Raw genomic sequence first — 19,510 nt, forward strand, 5'->3', positions numbered from 1 at the left:
TCAATTTGTTATTTTTTAAAACTCTTAATACAAGTAAAAAATACTGCAATGTCAATTTGTCATACTGTTGGTTACTTTTAAAAATACTAGTGTTTTTTATATGTATATACTTAGTATGATCAGCGTTGCAAGACATGCTATTTTTACACGACGTCCTGTAATTCCACAATATGTTTTTCATGCCCCGTAAAAGTTTACAGTGGCCGAGGACGTTAAGTGGTCGACGTACGGTCTTGGCACTGAAGTTTCGAGGTTCGAGTCCCGGCCTGGATATGTGTGTTATTTGTGAGTGTCCCTTCATCAATTTCATCTAATCATCATTCAACAGGCCTCCCCGATGGCGTAGAGGTAACGTCGTCGCCTTGTAATCAAGGGTTCGATTCCCGGTGAAAGCACATTGCACACTTTAAACTGTAGATCCAGTCCAGATTAGCCTATCTGTGCATAAAGTTGACTTAAAACAACAATTCGATCATCTCTCATCGTCGCGATTACCCCCCGTGGCAATAAAGCGACGCTTATAACATAAAGTTATATACTATACATTTTTTTAATGTAGCAAATATATATAATATAACTGTGTGTTACAATGTGACTGTTTCCATCCTCCGTGGCGAAGTACTTACAACAGTGGGCTACGAATCCAGGGGTCCCGGGTTCGAATCTCGGCCTGGGCATGGGTATTCTTTGTGAGTGTCCCTTCATCGATTTCATCAAATCATCACTCATCCTCATCTTCGCGATTAGCCAAAAGTGGTAAAGGGAAGTAAAAAAAAAATTTTGCTTCTTTTGGTTTTCAAATTCTCTGGACAAGATTGCAACTATTGTTACAACTTTTTCCAAACTCTCATTAGTTATGCATTCGAGAATATGTTACCGAAGAAGACTGCAACTAAATGTTCCTTGTTGACAAAAGCATCCTAAATATGGGTTTTCAGCTGAACCAGGTGATCCAGCGTTGAAAGGTTGGAGCGACACCAACACCCACATGGACAGGCCACAACACAGGCCCCACAAAGAGGCTGTGAATCCAGAGGCCAATTCGAATGGATTTTAATAGCAAATTTTCAAATGCAAGTTCTGCCTCCGCCATAGAGTTAGGCAACACACATAACGCCTTGCAGGGTATGTGGCAACAGCCTCGCGCTGTATGTGGCAACACTGTCGGATTGAAATTTTGCATGCTGTGTTTTGTTTTGTGAGGGATATGATTGTTTTGTGCACGTTGCGTTCCATTGTTAAATTGTGCTTTCTTCCGACGCCCGGCCAACATTAAACGTGCACGTGACTACAGCGCCTAAATGACAAGCGTTATTAGGAGGGAGAGACCGAGAGGGGGGAGGCGCAAATAAGGGAATCTGGGAACTTTCCTACACTACGCCTGGGTAAAGAGAGCAAAGAACCTCAGTGGGGATAGCGAACATGTGTGAAGGGGGGGGGAGGGTTACTAAATAAATAAATGAATAAATAAATTTGAGAAAATTTAGGAATCACTCAGGTAACAGTGCAAGTATAGGGAAAGATTTGAAAGGAAATAGTGTTTGTGAACTCCCAAGCAGTGTGAAGGTGGAAGCAGACTAAAAGGAGGAAGGGTGTAGGGAAAGTACACGAAAATTTTTCACTTGTATGGTATGTATAGCTGTAAAGGCTCATACTGGAAATAAATTCTATTCTATTCTACAGCGCCTTGAATAACGTAGTGTGGAAAACGGCACTGTTCTGGCATCTCTGGCTGGTTCCACTCGAATATGATACCGCTAGAGGCGCTGGTGTCGGTACACGTGCATGGCATTCGTCTGCTTATAATGGAAGTAAATGGAGTTTTCGCTGCAACGTCTGATTCTTTTACGTGAAGCATTTCTATGAATGTGATAATTGCTAGGTATGATATTTGGTACAGTGGTCGCGAAGATATTAACGAACATTCTAGACAGTCGACCACGCCCTGTTATCGTCATACTTTCGTTAATAATACGGGAGAAAAAATACGCGTGGAATGCTCTTGGCAACTCAATTTTTGTGTATGAATTAGGTTCATTATCATCATCATCATCATTTCTTTTAAGGATGTACACACTGAAGCATTAGTATTTGTGATATTTACAGTCTCTTTTCTTCTGATTTAAACTAATCGATGCGATGATGATAATGATGATTGCATGAAACTACAAGGGGAACCCTACAAAACTTACTTAGTGCCATGATTTTCAAACCAATGGGACAAGCGACACGGGATGTTCACACTGTCACACTAGAGACACACACTTCCTGACTGTAAAATAATATTTATTGCACATGAGGGTCTAAACAGCAAACGATACGTTCATATGGCGTGCTACTTGTTACTTCGGTCGGAAAGCTCCTTAAAGGAAGGGTGCTCAGACCGAAGCGACGCGGTACAGGGGGAGTTCCCAATTAAGTGACAAGCTACATGGTGCCTTCAGTCTATTAGCAAGCGTTCGCTGCTAATTGTGCGAACAACAGATAGGCGACACGATAAACCGCACTTTACAACAAGAAATCTAGGCGACACAATAAGCCACACGTGTCGCTTTGTCGCTCAAACTGGGCCATTTCCTCAATAGCTTGCAACATGTTGCCTTGGTTTGTTGTTCGCACATGCGCGATTCAATGAGTGTGTTGCTTTAGGGAGATTGCGCACCAAAGCGACAAGCGGCACGCGACACTTATGGCTTGAGGATTTCACCAACCGAACGCTGGCCTGTGCTTCCCGTCATGCCGCTACGATGTGAAATGTTGCTATTGATTGGCTCGTTTTCAAGCAACCTGTGTTGCTTCGGTATGAAAGTTGCCTTGGACCGAAGGACCCATGTCGCTTTGGTGTGAAATCCTCATATCGTTTGTCGCATGTCGCTTTGGTCTAAAATCTCCTTGAGGAAACGGTGCAGTCAGAACTTGTGTCCCTACGGTTCGAAAGGTTGCATGAGTTAACACTTCTGTGACTACAAGTGTGTATTACAATATCTCAATCTATTTACAGCCAAAGTGCAGTTTTCCCTAGGTGGGAGTACAAAACCATACAGGATGAATATTTAGAAAAACCAAACAAATAAATAAAAGAAACTCTTCACATTACGTCCATATCGTATGCATAAGAACTTCGATTCATGACTAGGCTTCTTTCACCTAGCATTTTGGGTAATGGGAGACTTTTTCTTCGCTCGTGTAGCAATTGCCAGTAACTGAAACTGTTTTAAGATACGTATACGTGTTTGTTTTCTCAATCTTTAGGCATATTTCTATTGAACCACATCGAACACCTCTTTTTCCTGCATCAATGAGGTCACGATTTACTTCAGCATGTGAAGACATCGATTTTTCAATGTTCATTTTGTACATATTCCTTTTTTTTTTTGCAATTTTTAGTTTTATTTTGTGTGAAAATTCACAATGCTGAATGAACAAAAATATGCTTTAAATACTTTTAATACTTTAAAACATTTCTAAGAGGCATTACTTAAATACAAAGCTTCATAGAGACGGCTACACGTATCAATTTGGAACATCCCTATGAGCCAAGTAAAAGGATCATTCTTTAAGCCTGAACGAAGAAGCAGTGTTCTTTTCATTTTATAACTTATTATTGAAGTTGTATATTCAAAATCATTCATTTGAATGATGGACAAAACCAAGAAATATTTCTTCGCTATTGTCGGGGTTTATCACACACTATGTCATCATTCTTGAATGATTAATGTATGGGGCATACAACATTGTATCGCAAGAAGAAACTTGCTATTTCGTTTTGGAAAGTACATCAGTAGTAGCAAATACAGGCGGACAGTTGAAACTTGCGTAAGGATAAATGTCGAATTTTGACATAGCTTAATTTCCGAATCTAAAACGCTAACATTACATTTCAAATAGTTTTTCTGCTAGACTGCTCCTCCACGAAGAGTGGGACCTTGACCCTCTCCTAGGGACGGCGCTACTTTCACACATACAAATAGCCTTCGGTACCTCTTGAATTTGTAAAGAATTTGTTCCATATTTTTCATAATTGTCGCATGAATTAAGCAATATACTCTAATCTGCCACCCAAATGTCAACCTTTCTTCCACGTTACACTCTGGACTGTATTTTGCAGAGGCTCTGGCGTCTGCTACTCACATGCAGTATAATCCTCCGTGGACCTTGTGTGTTTGTGATTGTCCTTTCATCTATTTCATCTTATCACAATTCATCCTTATCATCGAAGTACACAGTGAGCAGTTGAAAGGCATGGGCAGGGAGACACAATGAAGGGAAGGTACACTTAATGAGATAAATAAGGAAGGTTATGTCAAGATTGACACAGGAACGATAGCTAAGCGGCTTTAGAACAGGTGACGACATGGAGTCACTTGCTAATCTCTTCTAGATTGGAGTGGGTTAAGGAAAATTTAATCAGAAGATTTGGCGAACGGATTACCCGCACGAGCGAGATATATCACTTGTGAAAGTGATAGAGGAGGGGGGATTAATACAAGTAGAAGAAAATGGTGGAAAAAGATAAATATTACATACAACAGCATAGAGAAAAGGCGAAAGATGTACAAAGGAATGTAGGAGAGGGCGAGATAATATGTATTTGTGAAAATCATAAATATTATATCTTCCCACCCTAATTTATCAAAATTGGGCTCCTGCCAACTCAGTCAAATTTTTCTGGCGCCGTCCCTGGTTTTCCTGCCTATTTTTGATTCTTTTAGTGCTTACCATTGTTTGTTATAATGTCTCTTCTACATAGATTTATAGTCCGCCATATTGAAACGGATAGATGTAGCTTGTTTTTAAGTAATATAGGCGGATCCAGAAATTATTTCGAGGGGAGGGAGGCAGTGCTCTGCTGTAAGTAAGCGTACGCATGTGCCGGATGAAAACAAGATGTCGCCGTACATCGCCACAAACTTCTACAGGGCATAGATAACATTAAAACGCACAACTTTACTTTTCCCCGATGGCGTAGTAGTAACGCCGTTGTCTTGTAATCAAGGCCTCCCGGTTGCAGGCACGTATCTAGAAAGATATTTCTGGAGGGGGGGAGGGTCTGAACCAAGTGTCTCAAAATAATAATAATAATAATAATAATGTTTAAATTTAAATAATTATTCTATTTAATTAAAATAATATTAATTATTATATCTTTATTTCATTTGATTTTTTATTTGATTTGCTTTATTTTACTTCCCTTTTTGTGCCACTTTGGCTAATTTACGAAGATGGGTATGAGTGATGATATGATGAAATTGATGAACGGACACTCACAAACATCCATGCCCAGGCCAGGATTCGAAACCGGGACCCCTGGCATCTTTATTTCATGCATGGGTAAAAATACAGGATAAGGATATAACAGCACGTTTTCATTATCTAGCTTACGCATAGTTAAGGTCGGCAAACGTTTTAAAAAATAACGACTGCCTTGGCAAGGAAATTAATGTCAAATACATAAAGAATTGAATATTTATTGAATATATTAAAAGAAGATGTTAGATCCAGTTGACGAGAAGTAAAGTTCCCGATTAATATTTTATGCGTATTATTATAAGTATAAGTATTATAAGTAATTGGTGCTGTCATTCAAAGTCGTTTTATTCCAATGTAATCCTTGCCTTCCTATAAGTTCGACGGAAATAAATAAATAAATAACCCTTCGATTAAACAACAATATTTTCATTATTTAATTTTAGTTATTTTTCTATTTCATTATTTTTATTATTTAATTTTAGTAAGTCTTTGGGGGTGAGGGGCTTCGGACTCTTAGGGAACCCCCGAAATACGTCTTTGTCCGCTTGGATCTTCGTCAGAGGGCACATTGCACAGTGGTTCGGATCCCACTTGAAATTGCAAGCCCAGTCCTGATTAGTCTATCTGAAATCAAAGTCGACGTAAAACAAACTTTGACTTTGACAAAGAATTTTGACGTTTTGTTTTTCTTATTTCGATTTTACGAATCCTCGAAAAAGTGCATTTTCTATCCAATATGTATGCACGAGGCAGCAACTTAAAATAAATTTGGGGGTGCAAGATTGGCATAAACGACATTTTATGTATGTAAATATACATACATAATATCTGTCTTTCTACGTGAATTTTGGGGACGGGGCAGAAAGTGCACCCCCCCTAAAGTCGGCGCCTATGCGACCCACGTGACAGATTCACGGTTGCCACTAATATTTACTCTTTCTGATGAAAAGTGGAAAAACATGTAATAAGATACGGATACAGAACCTGTGGAGTGTTATGATTTTTTTTGTTTTGTGGAAACAGATCAGACACGATAAGCAACACATGTGTGTGCTGTGACAAATGCATTATCTGAAAGAAAACGGGAAAATTACTGACAGTGCCTCTGCTGGCGTGATATTGTTTTCATAGCACATTATCGCTTTTGTAGTGTCTTATCTGAGAGTGAAAGGAAATTACAAAGGCAACCACGAAGCTATCCCTGGGATAGCATGAAGTGGAAGTCCTGATTCGAGCGTCACTTTACTTCAAAGAAAGTCCCGAAAGATCAATTTCCCTCTGAGCACCATATGCTAAGTCCACCTTTAATCCCAGTAAATCCTCCCCTCAAAGCTTTCCCATCAATAACGCCCGTTTTAGGGGACTGACAGTAGTTGTCAAGTCTACCTGGAGTAAATGAGACGTTGCTAATTCAGTTTCTTTACGTGAGGCTGCGTTGCCTAGTTCGAGCGTCAGACTGACCTCTCTCTGGGGCACTTTCGAGTCCCATTCGATACAAATCTGCTGATCGTGTGAACTGATAGTTCGTTACAGGCCCCAGAAATAGATTCCCATATCTACCTGCCGGACTGCTCTTAAACCTCGGAATACAAAGGATTGTGTTGCGACGTGGCAACAGCGCGAACTTCTGTCACCCGCCTAATTTCATGGCCATGCGTTTAGTAAAGAATCGACACCGGTTAGAGAAGATCCCGGATGTTTTGGAAAGTATACAAGGTTTTGTAGGCTCCTGCTAAGTGATGATGATACTGACTCAGCTGATCCCGTGGTGCGTGCCGAGGTGAAGGGGGGTTGGGGGAGGCAGTAGCGTACGCAGGATTTCATCAAGGGAGGGGGGGGTTATTTCTAAAACTTTCTCCAAATTCACATTACCTTTGATTTATTATACTTTAATTAAATAATAATAATCACAATTATTTAATAATACTTATAATTAATTAATTAGCTGAATTACTACTAATAATACTACTAATACCACTACTACTATTATGTAGTAGAGATCTAAATATACCATTTATGAAAACAATAGAAAGAAATTACTTTCTAATCATTCAATTTTTATCAAATCCTGGGAGCATTTTTTTGTTTTTGTTTTTGTTTTTTGTATGGTCAACGAGGTGAGACATTTTAAGGGTGAAGAAAATCCATAAAACAAGAAAATATATTAAATTAAATTGAAATAATTAAAGTATGGAACTCATCCAAGAAGCTGCGGTGGTCTGGTCGGTAGAGCATCTGACAATCACGCGAGAGATCCGGATTCGATTCCCGAAATTGGTTCGAATTTTTCCGGCTTCTTCCCCGCATAAATGTCCCCGATAATTCACATCTGGATTGTCTCACTGTTCTTACCAACAAAACATTTTCCAATAGTTAAGCTTATTGTCGTTTGAATAATTGTCTAGTCAACAAGGTGAGACATTTTAAAGAGAGACATTCAAACGTGCTGCGGTAAATAATACAATGGGAAGGCAGACTGGTGACTGTATTCTTGTCCGCCTAGCCTTTGTCTATACATTAGCCTCTAACAACGAACCAAGAACTTTCTTTAGTTAATTCTCATTGTTCACACAAAAAAAAATACATGTTCGTTGAACACTGGCGTACGTAGAGGCATGGCCGATGGTTAGAGGCACATACTTTTGGTAAATAAAAAAGCAAAATTTCAGTATAAAAACAGAGTCAATTTCGGGTTCAAAAGCTGTAAATAAAATGAAATTTCGCTGTTATAGCGGTGAAAAAGCGGTATATAAAATTACATTTTGGTTTTAAAAATGTGAATATAATCCCAATTGATTTAAAAACTGCACTATTACACAAAATAAACATATCCCTTCTAATAGCACATTAAATCATTACCAGAATATTAAGTTTATTCCTGTATAGAGGAGTCCATTTTTGCTTTTCAAATATTTACAGCAAAATTAATCAATTTTCCGTGAATTGCATAACACACAGGATACTTCAGATTCAGAAAGTGTCGCTTCGGTATATAAACGGTAAATTTCGTGTTTAAGAGTCTATTTCGCATTTTGCAGTTCATTTCGCATCATTTCGTGACAAAACAGGGTAGGAAAATGCACCTCACACCTTTCAGAAACCTTAAAAATTAACATTGCAATGTGTTATTTCAAATTTCGTTTTCTTTTTGTCAAAAACGAAATATGCATGCCTCTACCGATGATGCTACAGCCCCTACCAAAATTTTGAGAAAATCAGAATTTTCAAATAAAAATCCGTTAAGAACTTTTAAAAAATCAAAATGTGTAAATACGAAACCTCTTTTAAAGTGAGTCCCGATTACCATTTTTGTCTTTGAATACAATTTTAATAGACTGAAAAGCTCCAAAAATACGAAATATTTTATTATGCATCCTGCCCTCCAAAACGAAGCCATGTGTTATACACATTTACTATTCCAGCCCCTCCCCCCCAAAAAAAACTGCGTACGCCAGAGTATTGAACATTGTTGCAACTGAAATACAAAACATTTTATTTCTCTTTTAAATCATAGTTACCCTCATATTTCACTTTCAAGAACTTGTGCTTATTTTCAAGGCATCACTCTGAAAGACGCGTGTGCTTGGAATGCTGTGCTTTTCTTCATGCTACATGGAAATAATAATTCAAATTATTATTATTATTATTATTAGTGGTAGTAGTAGTAGTAGTAGATGTAGTAATAGTAATAGTATTGTCCCAGATCTTTGACTGTGGTAAATTGGCCATTTAAATTTTTTTCCACAGCATTTTTCATAATATTTCACAAGCTCAAGGGGGGGGGTTAAACCCCGTAACCCCCCCTTGCGTACGCCACTGGGGGGAGGTAAAGGAAGAACTTTTAAGGAATGAAAGAGCACAAAAAGTTCTGAAAATTAATATCAAACATTGACCGAAGAAATCATTCATTACTCAAGGGGTTCCAATTTGTTTAATGAATGGTAAAAAAAAGGTAAAGTGCACCCCTGTGCTTAGCACCACGCCATGAAGGCGTATAGGGAGTGTGGGGGTAACACCCAAACTTTCTTGATCAGGTCAGGAGTGGGGTGATGTGATCAGCATCACGCCCCTGACCGCCTCTACCCCCGGGTTTCCCCCTGGTACCCATGTCATTCGACGCTGGGTGGGCGTCACCGCCACCGCCACCGCCACCGCGGCCATTGTCAAACAAAATATTTTGCAATATGATTTACGTAACCAGTACACAGTGGCGGCGATTAGGGGGGCAGTTGCTCCCCACTTTCTGCAACGTTTGCTCCTGCACTGTGCTAAACCATATCTACCAAGGGAAAGTAAACTGTCCTTGCCCCCTCCCCAGTTTTGGAACTCAATCGCCGCCACTGGACACAATGTATAGTACACTACACTACACTATTTATAGTAAATAAGGTTCGAGGTATACTCCGACATCCATGTTTTAGCGATGTATCAAAAGTTTCTGCCTTACGTAGGTAAAATGTAACAATATTTTTTAAATTTAATTTTTCGATTTTTCTTGCGCATAAATGGTTTTGAATTCTCATTATTTTTTTATGCGTGGAAATCTAGCGTACTGGAAAATACAGGGAAAAGTTATGAACCTCGATTGATATTAATTTCTGCAAGGGGACACAAAACTTGTAATTAATATTATCGAAATGGCGGCGATTAGGGGGGCGAAGGGGGGCAGTTGCCCCCTCCCCAGTTTTCGCCACTTTGGCGCCGCACTATACTAAATCTTATCTACGAAGGGAAATGTACTGGCTCCCCCCCACCAGTTTTGGCACCTTGCCCTTCCAGGTTTTGGGACCCAATCGCCGCCACTCGGCCTGTAATATAGATGTCTCGGATTCGATTTTCAGTGGCGGCATATTTCATTTTCAAACAGATCCAGTAACTATTAGTTTATTTGAGCAATTTTTTCTTTGTATTCTTTTTCAGTACAGAAAGTATATTTTATTTTTTTGTTGCTCGAACATATTTTTGTTCGTTGGAATATAACAATGTAACAATGTCGTCTCTTTTCATAATACTTGTTCGCGGCTTTGGGAAGTGGGGGGGGGGGGGGCGTATCCCCCCAAATCCGTCAATGAGCGAAAGAGTATTGTTTCAAATGCAACTTTTTATCATAAATTTGCTGCAGATAGCAGACCATTTATATTACTTGGCTTTTACTTCAATGTCACGTCTATGATTGATGGTGATGGAATGGATGAAAGGATCAACTTTTTTGTACTTTATAATAGAGAACTTTAGCCTCTGTTGAAACACTGTGGATGACAATCATATTTATGTTAACGTCGCTCTTCTTCCACTTTTGACTAATCGCGACGATGAAAATGAGTTATGATCAGATGCGAATTGATGAGAGTGCAATCACAAAGAATAGCAGGGGGAGCTAAAGGGCCGGGGGCACCAAACGGCGCTTCCCTCCTGACTAGCGTCAAAACCTTGTTTCAAATCTTATATACGTGGCCATTCGAATTAAAAGAGTTTGAATTTGTGTAGACAAGAATTAATTGAAGTTACTGGTGCATAACATGATAAATATGTTGCAAAATCATTTAGCAATTTAAGCTAAGGGATTCACTGACGACTCCAATGGAAAGCGACTGTTGGGGATAGGTGGGGGGGAATGGGCCGAGAACATTTTGTAGGGAGCAAACATTACTTGCACACAATGTACGCGAATTTCTCTTGTTGAGCTTATGCAGCCTGCAATGTGTATTAATGTAGGCGTACAATCATGTAACGCCTGCAAACCCAACAATATGTATTATTATTTATTCATGGATGCTGTTTTGTGTTTGACCTTCTCTTTGCTGGGGGGGGGGGGGTTACTGCCTAAATTCAATTCTCGAGTTTATCTCCATTCGATTCGTTTTAATAAAGGTATTTGTTATTTTTATTCGTGGGAACTGCCGTAAGTTGCATTGTTTCTAGTTGCCTATTTCAGTAATAAGAGACAGGTGAAAAATGGTTAAAAATAGTTTCCCCATTTGTAATGTCATAATTCATCGTATTTTTTGAGACGAAACTAGTGATGTAAATATTCATGTTATAAGATAATAATATAATAAGTAAATAAAGTAAAATGTTTCGAAGAGTTTAATTTTTTTTGCGAAATAAATATGACTTCGGAAGAAAATAATTTTGAAATATTTAGAATGTTAGAAACAATGAAAGTCACTGGTAGCCTAGTCAATGAAGGACAAAAAAATGCCAATGTCGGGAATAATTCCGTAAAAGCTGAATTTTGGTCAGTTGTTAGAACGCTACTAGTAGTGCAAAATCCCAAAAGTCCCCGCCCCTCCTCGCGGTGCTTCCCTCCCCCAGCGCCCCCCCCAAACATCAATGTCATAGACTCTCAGTTATTAACCTATATCTCCGTAACCAATGGTTGTAAGCATGTCATCTTTCTTTTCATCTTAATCCTCATTAGATGGGCTACATAAAAGATCCTCTTTAATTTTCGAGTTCAGAGCGAGGTAAAATCTGGCACGTAAGATCTTTGATTCTACCTGCGATTATACCACTAAAAACATGAATGTAATTTTCATATTTATAAGAATTATCCAAATTTTCTCCACTTCTCAGTTCGTTGAAATGGAGGTTTTGTTATTTAACGTTTCTCCTCCCCTATCGTTAATTTCAAACGGAATCATTCCGTTTCACACTGCTTGGACAATGAACACAATGGGATATGTCTAAAACGTAGAATCAAAGATCTTACGTGCCAGATTTTACCTCGCTCTGAACTCAGCCAAAAAGCATTTCGCACCGATCTAATACATTCTCCAATTCATTTTAAAATATTATTGAATGTTTCATGTCAATATTTTGATCAATGCATCATTTCTTGACGCTGAGACGGTATTTTCTACAAATACCTCATCTCTCCTCTCGTCTCCTTTATCTCCTCTCATTCTCTTTCTTCTCTCCCCTTCTTCTCCTCTGCTTATATGTCATATCGCCTTCCCTCCTGTTCTCTTCTCTTGTCTCCATCCCATTCTTCTCCACTCCTCTTATCTCCTATCCTTTCTTAGATTTCCGACTCCACTGCACTCTTCTCCTCTTCTTTTCGTTCTTCTCATGTTCTCTCTTTTACTCTACTCTCAACTCCCCTCTTCTCGTCTCCTCCTCTCCTCTCATCTCTTTTCCTCCACTCTTCTTCTCTTTGCTCCATTTTCCTCATCTCTCCTGGCATCTTTTATCTTTCTCCTCATTACTTCTCCTATCCACATCTGTCCTATATTTTCTCCCCTTCGTTACTTTTCCTCTTCCCCTTTCGCTCTCTCTTTTCTCCTCTCATTTGTTGTCCCTTTTCATTTCCTCTATCCTCTTTTCCTTTGTGTAGACTCATCAGCGATGACATACTAGAAAATCGATTTTCTTTCTTTGAGAAACTATTTCTTATTTGCGACAAATGTAATACTGATATTTTTTAGAGTTTTATACAATAATACTTGGTTTTATTCCTTTCGCGTATTTCATAAATATCTATTGTGCATATGGCAACCCTGAAATTGAGCCTAACTCGTACACGCAACCCACCAGCGCCTTACGTAATTTGGGTTGCCTAGTTTAAAATGTCGTTGTCCTAAAACTTTTGATTTGATTTGATTTGATTTGATTTAGTTTATTTTACTTCGCGTTTTGTGCCTCTTGGCTAATTTGCGAAGATGGGGATGAGTGATGAAATGATGAAATTGATGAAAGGACATTCACAAACAACCAAGCCCAACCGGGATTCGAACCCGGGACCCTTGGCGTCGCAGCGCGATGTGCTAAACACTCGGCCACAGGGTCGGGCTCCTAAAACTTTTGAGAGACACTGTACTTAAATTGAATTTCTCTTAAAAATGTTATTTAAAGTAAATTTATAAATACAAAAAATAGTATTTTAAGGGTTCAGTTCATCTAAAGTATTCTAATAAACATTTCGTAACGTTACCAAATATACAATAGCTACTTTTGTATGGTTCGAGAATTATTAAGACTTTTAACTCGGAGTTATTCACATAAAGTATTACAGTGAGTTTTTCTACAAGATCACTATTTTCATTTTTCAAAAATAGATGAATTTATATATTATGAAAGTTTACACTATTTGGAGCATTTCTGAAAAATCCTAAAGTTGACAGGTGCCACCGTTCCAGAGATATATCAAATCAAATATATCCAATATGGCGGACTCTTTTCAAGATGGCGGCCATCAACACGCAGATGGCGATTGGCTGCTCGACTGAGCATGTCTTCAGTGGTATAACAATTTGATTCTACCAAGTCTCATGCTTTTATCGAGAAGTCAATGATTTCGGAGTTAACGGCCGGACTGTAATAAAGACACACTTTTTGGTTCTGTCCTCCATTTGTAGACACATTTTATGGCGCATATTTCATTAAAATATATTAAAGCTGATATCGTTTTAAAGTTTATAAATTAGGCTACAACTTTTATTCGAAACAAATTTTTGTCATTTAATTTGTTCAAAAGTTACAAGGCAAAAACTTCAGAAAGTACTAGAAAAAGTTCACTTTTTGAAGATTATTTTTTAAATTACAGCAAAGTCACCAACATTATCGAAAATTAAAGAGGATCTTTTATGTAGCCCATCTAATGAGGATTAAGATGAAAAGAAAGATGACATGCTTACAACCATTGGTTACGGAGTTATAGGTTAATAACTGAGAGTTGATGTTTGGGGGGGGGGGCGCTGGGGGAGGGAAGCACCGCGAGGAGGGGCGGGGACTTTTGGGATTTTGCACTACTAGTAGTGTTCTAACAACTGACCAAAATTCAGCTTTTACGGAATTATTCCCTACATGAAACCTTTAGTGACTGGTCTATGGAGGAAATGCAATTCTCCCCTTGACCTGGAGAACACATCGGCCGCTTGCGTTATTTCCAAGAGTTATCATTCCTCCTTCTCAATAGCGAGGGCAGTTAAATGAGAGAAAGTATAGATCCATCATTCTGTTGCGCGGCAAGACTTATAAAAGGCTTTTTTACACACTGTACTGAAGACTAGGATTGTCACAGAGATTTCAGCTAGTTTGTGAACCTTGTGAAATGCCCATTTATACTTAACTTGCATCTAATGATTGAAGAGCGGCGATATAATTTTAACTATTTGTCATAAGTAGGTTTAGGATTTACTCTAAATTTCTTTGTTTTATCCTTGATCTGAAAATGTGGTCTTTTATGTTTAAAAACCGTCTCAGGCAATTTCTGAGAGGAATGCATGAATTTTATAGTGGTTATTTTCCCCTATTTTAGTCATAAGTGATTATTTGGAAGATAACTGCTTCTTGAGGACCTAGTTTGGGAGAATCACGAAACATCTTCCGATATTTATAACTTTTAGTGCCTATTTTGTATTTTCGGTGGCTTTTTGAGAGTTTTTAGTGGCTTCGATCCTCGTCCTGGTTATAAGCCATTATCCCCCTTTACTTTCATAGTAACGACAGGGGTGGAAAGTGGTCAGTAAAATCAGCATAAGTCAGTTTTTCATCATAGTCTGTAATTTGTCAGTATTTTTTAAATGATCAGTAAAGTCAGTATTATTTTTAAAAATGGTCAGTGAATTTGGTAATTTCTCTTTGCGCGAATGCAATTTGTGATTTTTTAAAAATGTTACTCCTTTACAACGTCCCACTGATTGTTTTCTCTTTAAACAATTCGACTATAGGTAAGTCATATTTTGTATCATTGCTCCTACCATTGATGAAGGCATTTCTTGAGTATTAGCTTTTTTCAATTACGGAAAAGTTCTAATATTATTGCCTCTAGCCACGTTTCCTACTATGTTATTTTATATGGAGGAAACAATAGAAGAAAAGAAGAATCCATTCCGATGAAGTGCAGAAAACTATAGAGAAACAAGAGTTTATTTATAATACTTTTCCAGCAGAAACCAAAGGTAAACTTAAAGGCAACATATGTTTTGCATTTCATTTATTGCCTTATTTTGTACTGTAATGAAAATATTGTTTTATCATCAATGAAAGAATGTGTGATGGCTGGCTGTGAAATCCCACTTTAACTTTTAGGCTTACGATTTATTGGAAATATTATGTAAATAAATAGGTCAGAAAGTGGTCAGTAATTGGTGAGTATTTGGTCAGTTTTTTTTTGTTATTTTGGTCAGTTAAATCAGTAAGTTTGACCACTTGATTAGAAACCCCTGTAAAGATGTAGCGTAAATGATATGGGATACTGGAGATGTAACAACTTTTTATGTGAGAATTCTTTAGTAATTCTTAAGCGCGGGAACTTTATTTCTGAAATAAAATAAAATAACAGGTACATTATTGGGTGGCTCAGGCCCCAAGGGCTCGTTGGCGCCACTCAACTGAGTCGTGTTGTAGTTCGTTTCTACAACTCAGTTGATGTCATGCGTCAGGAGAGTTTCCGGGACCGCGTTGCACATACCCACCTTGTCTTTCCACCATCCAGGCACGTATCTAGAAATATATTTCGGGAGAGGTCCAAATCAAGTATCTCGCAAATAACAATAATAATAACAATAATAATAATAATTAATAATAATAATATAACAATGTTTTAATTAATCGGTCTATTTATAGTAATAATTATCAAATTAGATAAATTAATTAATATTGTTATTATCACATAAATAGGTAAAAGACAGTATAAGGATACAGGTTTAACAGCAAGTATTCATTATCTAGCTTCCATGTAAACTTTGTCCCATCCATCTTTGGAGCGAGGCCGGGCATAGCGGGCAGAGAAGGGGGAATCAAGAAGGCAATACGAAGCAGTACACGCTACTGCGAAGGCTGGTAACTGCAGTCGCTTTCCCGCCTCCACGCAATCCCATTCCCTCTCACGTGTTCATTGGTCGAGCCGTCTCACGTCACTTGCGCAGAGACTTGTTTTCGTTCGCTTACTCCAGAGATAGAGGGATTGAATCCCAACCTAATAATTGCCTTTTTGCGTAAGTCGGCAGAAATAAATAACCTCGATTATACAACAAATGCTAAACACGTATATTTTGAATCAGGTTGAATCCGGTCCAGGAGAGAAAATCAGCAAGCGTAAATGGATTCTGGACCTTTTTATCAGTAAAGCATTTCAAATCGGTCCAGGAACCTTTTTTCATGATGAATTTAAATTCAGTCCAGGAACCTGTTTTCAGCATCAATTTAAATACTGTCCAGGAACCTTTCTTCGGTATCAATTAAAATACGATCCTGTAACATTTTTTCAATGACACAATACGCAACTTGGACCGAATTTAAATTGTGCGTGAAAAAGGATTCCGGTTCTGCAGCGGAAGCCAATAGAATTTATGGCTTCCTGGACCTTTAACAACCCTGTTTTCAATATTTATTTTTAGTACTTGGTAAGTTTACGTCTTTGGATGGAGTGGGCACGGACCCCCTGGACCCTCCTTTAAATACGTCCCTTGCTACCATAAGTCCAGTCCCGATTACCCCATCTGAGCATAAAGCGGCATTTCGACAACCTTTGCCGTAACTCAATAGCTTTTTTGGAAAGATTGTCGAATATCGTTTGAGCCTACGAAGCGCATATAATTATGTTGAAGCGTGTGTTTATGAATTCATTATAGCCTACTTGAGCTTCCTGCGTGGGGAAACTTGTTGAGTGGAAAGCGAAAGGAACGCACTTAAGGACAGTCGTAAACTTGAAAGTAATTTCCTCGTTAACTTGTGTCTTCGTCACGGTAAACAGGCGAACAAGATGTGGCAACGCCAGGCCGCTCTCTTTTTCCAACGGCTTCAGCAAAATCCACCAGCGTGTCTCGTTCACATGTGTCAACGTATTGCGTAACCACGATCAGCTGATTGTAGCATGGTTGAGCGCCGTCTTGAGTCATCGTTTCCAGCGTTGCCAAGTGCTCTGAATTAACGGGAGATTGAGTTGTAGCTGATGCACAAAATCGTCCACTTCGTGCCGATTTTCAGGGCTCTCTAACACAGGCGGAGCACTTACCGTCCAAAATTTTCAGGTTTATTGAAATTTACAAATTAAGGGACCTGGGGAGCAAAGTAATAAAGAGCAATATTTCTGATTTCGCAAACGTCAGTTATTTAGTAAATAATCCTGGACGCGATATTTTATAAGGTGGAAAATTTCTCGAGTACCTTCTCCTCAAAATTAGGCCCCAAGTCTGATTCTACCTCCTCAAAAATAGGTCGCAAGTCTGATCCCCTTCAAAATTAGGCCCTAGATCTGATTCTACCTCCTCAAAAATAGGATGCAAGTCTAATTCTACCCCCTCAAGATTAGGCCCTAAGTCTGATTCTGCCTTCTCAAAAATAGGTTGCAAGTCTGATTCCGACCCCTCAAAATTAGGCTCCAAGTCTGATTTTGCCCCCTCAAAATTAGGCCCCAAGTCTGATTCTGGCCCCTCAAAATTAGGCCCCAAGTCTGATTCTACCCCCTCAAAATTAGGCCCTAAGTCTGATTCTGCCCCCTCAAAACCAGGCCCCAACTTACGCTCATGCTCACTAAGACTGAGATACCTAGGACACATCTATGAAATACTAGAGCTGACAAGAATGCAAGAAGCTGACATTGACATTAACAATATATGGTAGAAGGAAGGTTGGAATATTACAGATGGGGTGGATAGACTCTGTTGAGGAAGACTCAAAAGTACCAGGAATTATGAGCTGGAAAAACCTCCAGACAGGGAATGCTGACTGTGGATTTTGACGGTGACTGTATCGCCACTAATGAAAGAGGACTTCACAAATAAGCTGCACATGAAGTTGGTGCAAGATGCTTGAAGGAGTGTTGTCATATAGCTAACGGGAGGTGGGGGGCAGGTGCCAGAATAAATGAAAGGATAAACGAAAAAATATATTTAACTTTTCATCACACAAGAATATCGAATGAAAAATGTTTAACAGATTTGCGTAGCTACAAAGTACTCCAAAGAGCGAGGAACTAGCATTTCAAATGACCTAGCGGTGGCTTCAACAAATAAAGGAAGGATTGAGGATAAGCTTTGATCAAAAGTGTTAAGCCTTATTGTAAACAGAAAAATGAGACTCTCCAAAGATGCATGAAAAAAAAATGTTAGGATTGTTGCAAATGCGGCAAAAATGATACAGAGTTGTGACACGAATATGCTGAATTGCGATTCACTTTTCTTCTAAGTTAGTAGGATAGGAGTGAGAGCAGTGTTCGAATTGAAGAAAATACAGAGGGAGTAGTAGGGATGGGCTTCAGAACATTCTTTTTGACTTTTCAGATTTTATGTATGAGTGCGGTAGACGTCAGCACTACAGGGTGAGACAAAAGTCCAGCACCACCCTTTAAATTTGAAAACGACTTATTCAAACACAAAAGTGGTTATCGGGGATCATTTTAAGATTTTTCTGGGGGACTGTAGCCCCTTCAGCCCCCACTCTGCATACGCCATTGTCAATAGGAGCATACTGGAAATATCCTCCTAATCGTTAGTAGACTTTGAATGAGGAGACACTATTACCAAAGACCATACGAAGCTAGAAATGAACAATCAACTACATACACACCTTACATCAGGCAGCCCACCTTGAGGCATTCAGAAAAGCAGCTCAGCACCAAACCAACTGTGGTCAACCTGATGTCATAGTGCTCGATCCCTTGGAAAGATCTTAACTATGTTTTACCACCAATGAACATTTTAGTATCTGACACAATTATCAGCATTAAGCAGACCTTCAAATATCTCTCACATCCAACTGCTGAGAATACCACCTAGAAATGCTTGTTTTGTGGCACTTAAAAGACATTCTGCCTTAAATTAATATATCAGAAGCAGGGAAAGGGAGTTTTGGCAGGATAAATATCCATTATGCTGCAAACTTGTGGTAATGAGTGCCTGACCTTTATGCAGACAACACAGCATGCTACAAAGCTAGAGGTCTGAGATTCGAATCCAAGCCTGGGCTTGGGTGTTCTTTGTGAGTGTCCCTTCATCAGTCTCTTCATATCATCACTCACCATCTTCTCATTTTACCAAAAGTGGCAGAAAAGCAAAGTAAAATAAACCAAATCAATCCATCAGTCAATTTACGCTCTTGGTTATACCAGAATTTTTGTTTACCTTTGTATAGATATTTATCTCAGCTACTTATCATACAAATGCCTGTGGGAGGAATAAAAGACTGTCAGATTGCAGGACCAATGCCAGTGTCAGAAGGGGACATGACCATATACCTCCCTCAGTAAATGGTCTACCCCGTCCCCACATAGGCAAGAACAACTACATAAATAAATGCTGCTCCATGTTTTTGTATG

The 19,510-nt window shown here is 38.8% G+C and overlaps 1 protein-coding gene across 2 annotated transcripts in view; it reads left to right on the forward strand.

The window, feature by feature from the left end:
* Positions 1 to 19,510, forward strand: part of LOC146004284 (major facilitator superfamily domain-containing protein 6-like) — a 94,688-nt gene that overhangs the window by 40,424 nt on the left and 34,754 nt on the right. The gene's annotated exons all lie outside the window — the stretch shown is intronic.

Source organism: Lepisma saccharinum, chromosome 21 (genome assembly GCF_977018435.1).
Source record: "Lepisma saccharinum chromosome 21, izLepSacc3.1, whole genome shotgun sequence".
In the NCBI taxonomy this organism is placed as follows: Eukaryota; Metazoa; Arthropoda; class Insecta; order Zygentoma; family Lepismatidae; genus Lepisma; species Lepisma saccharinum.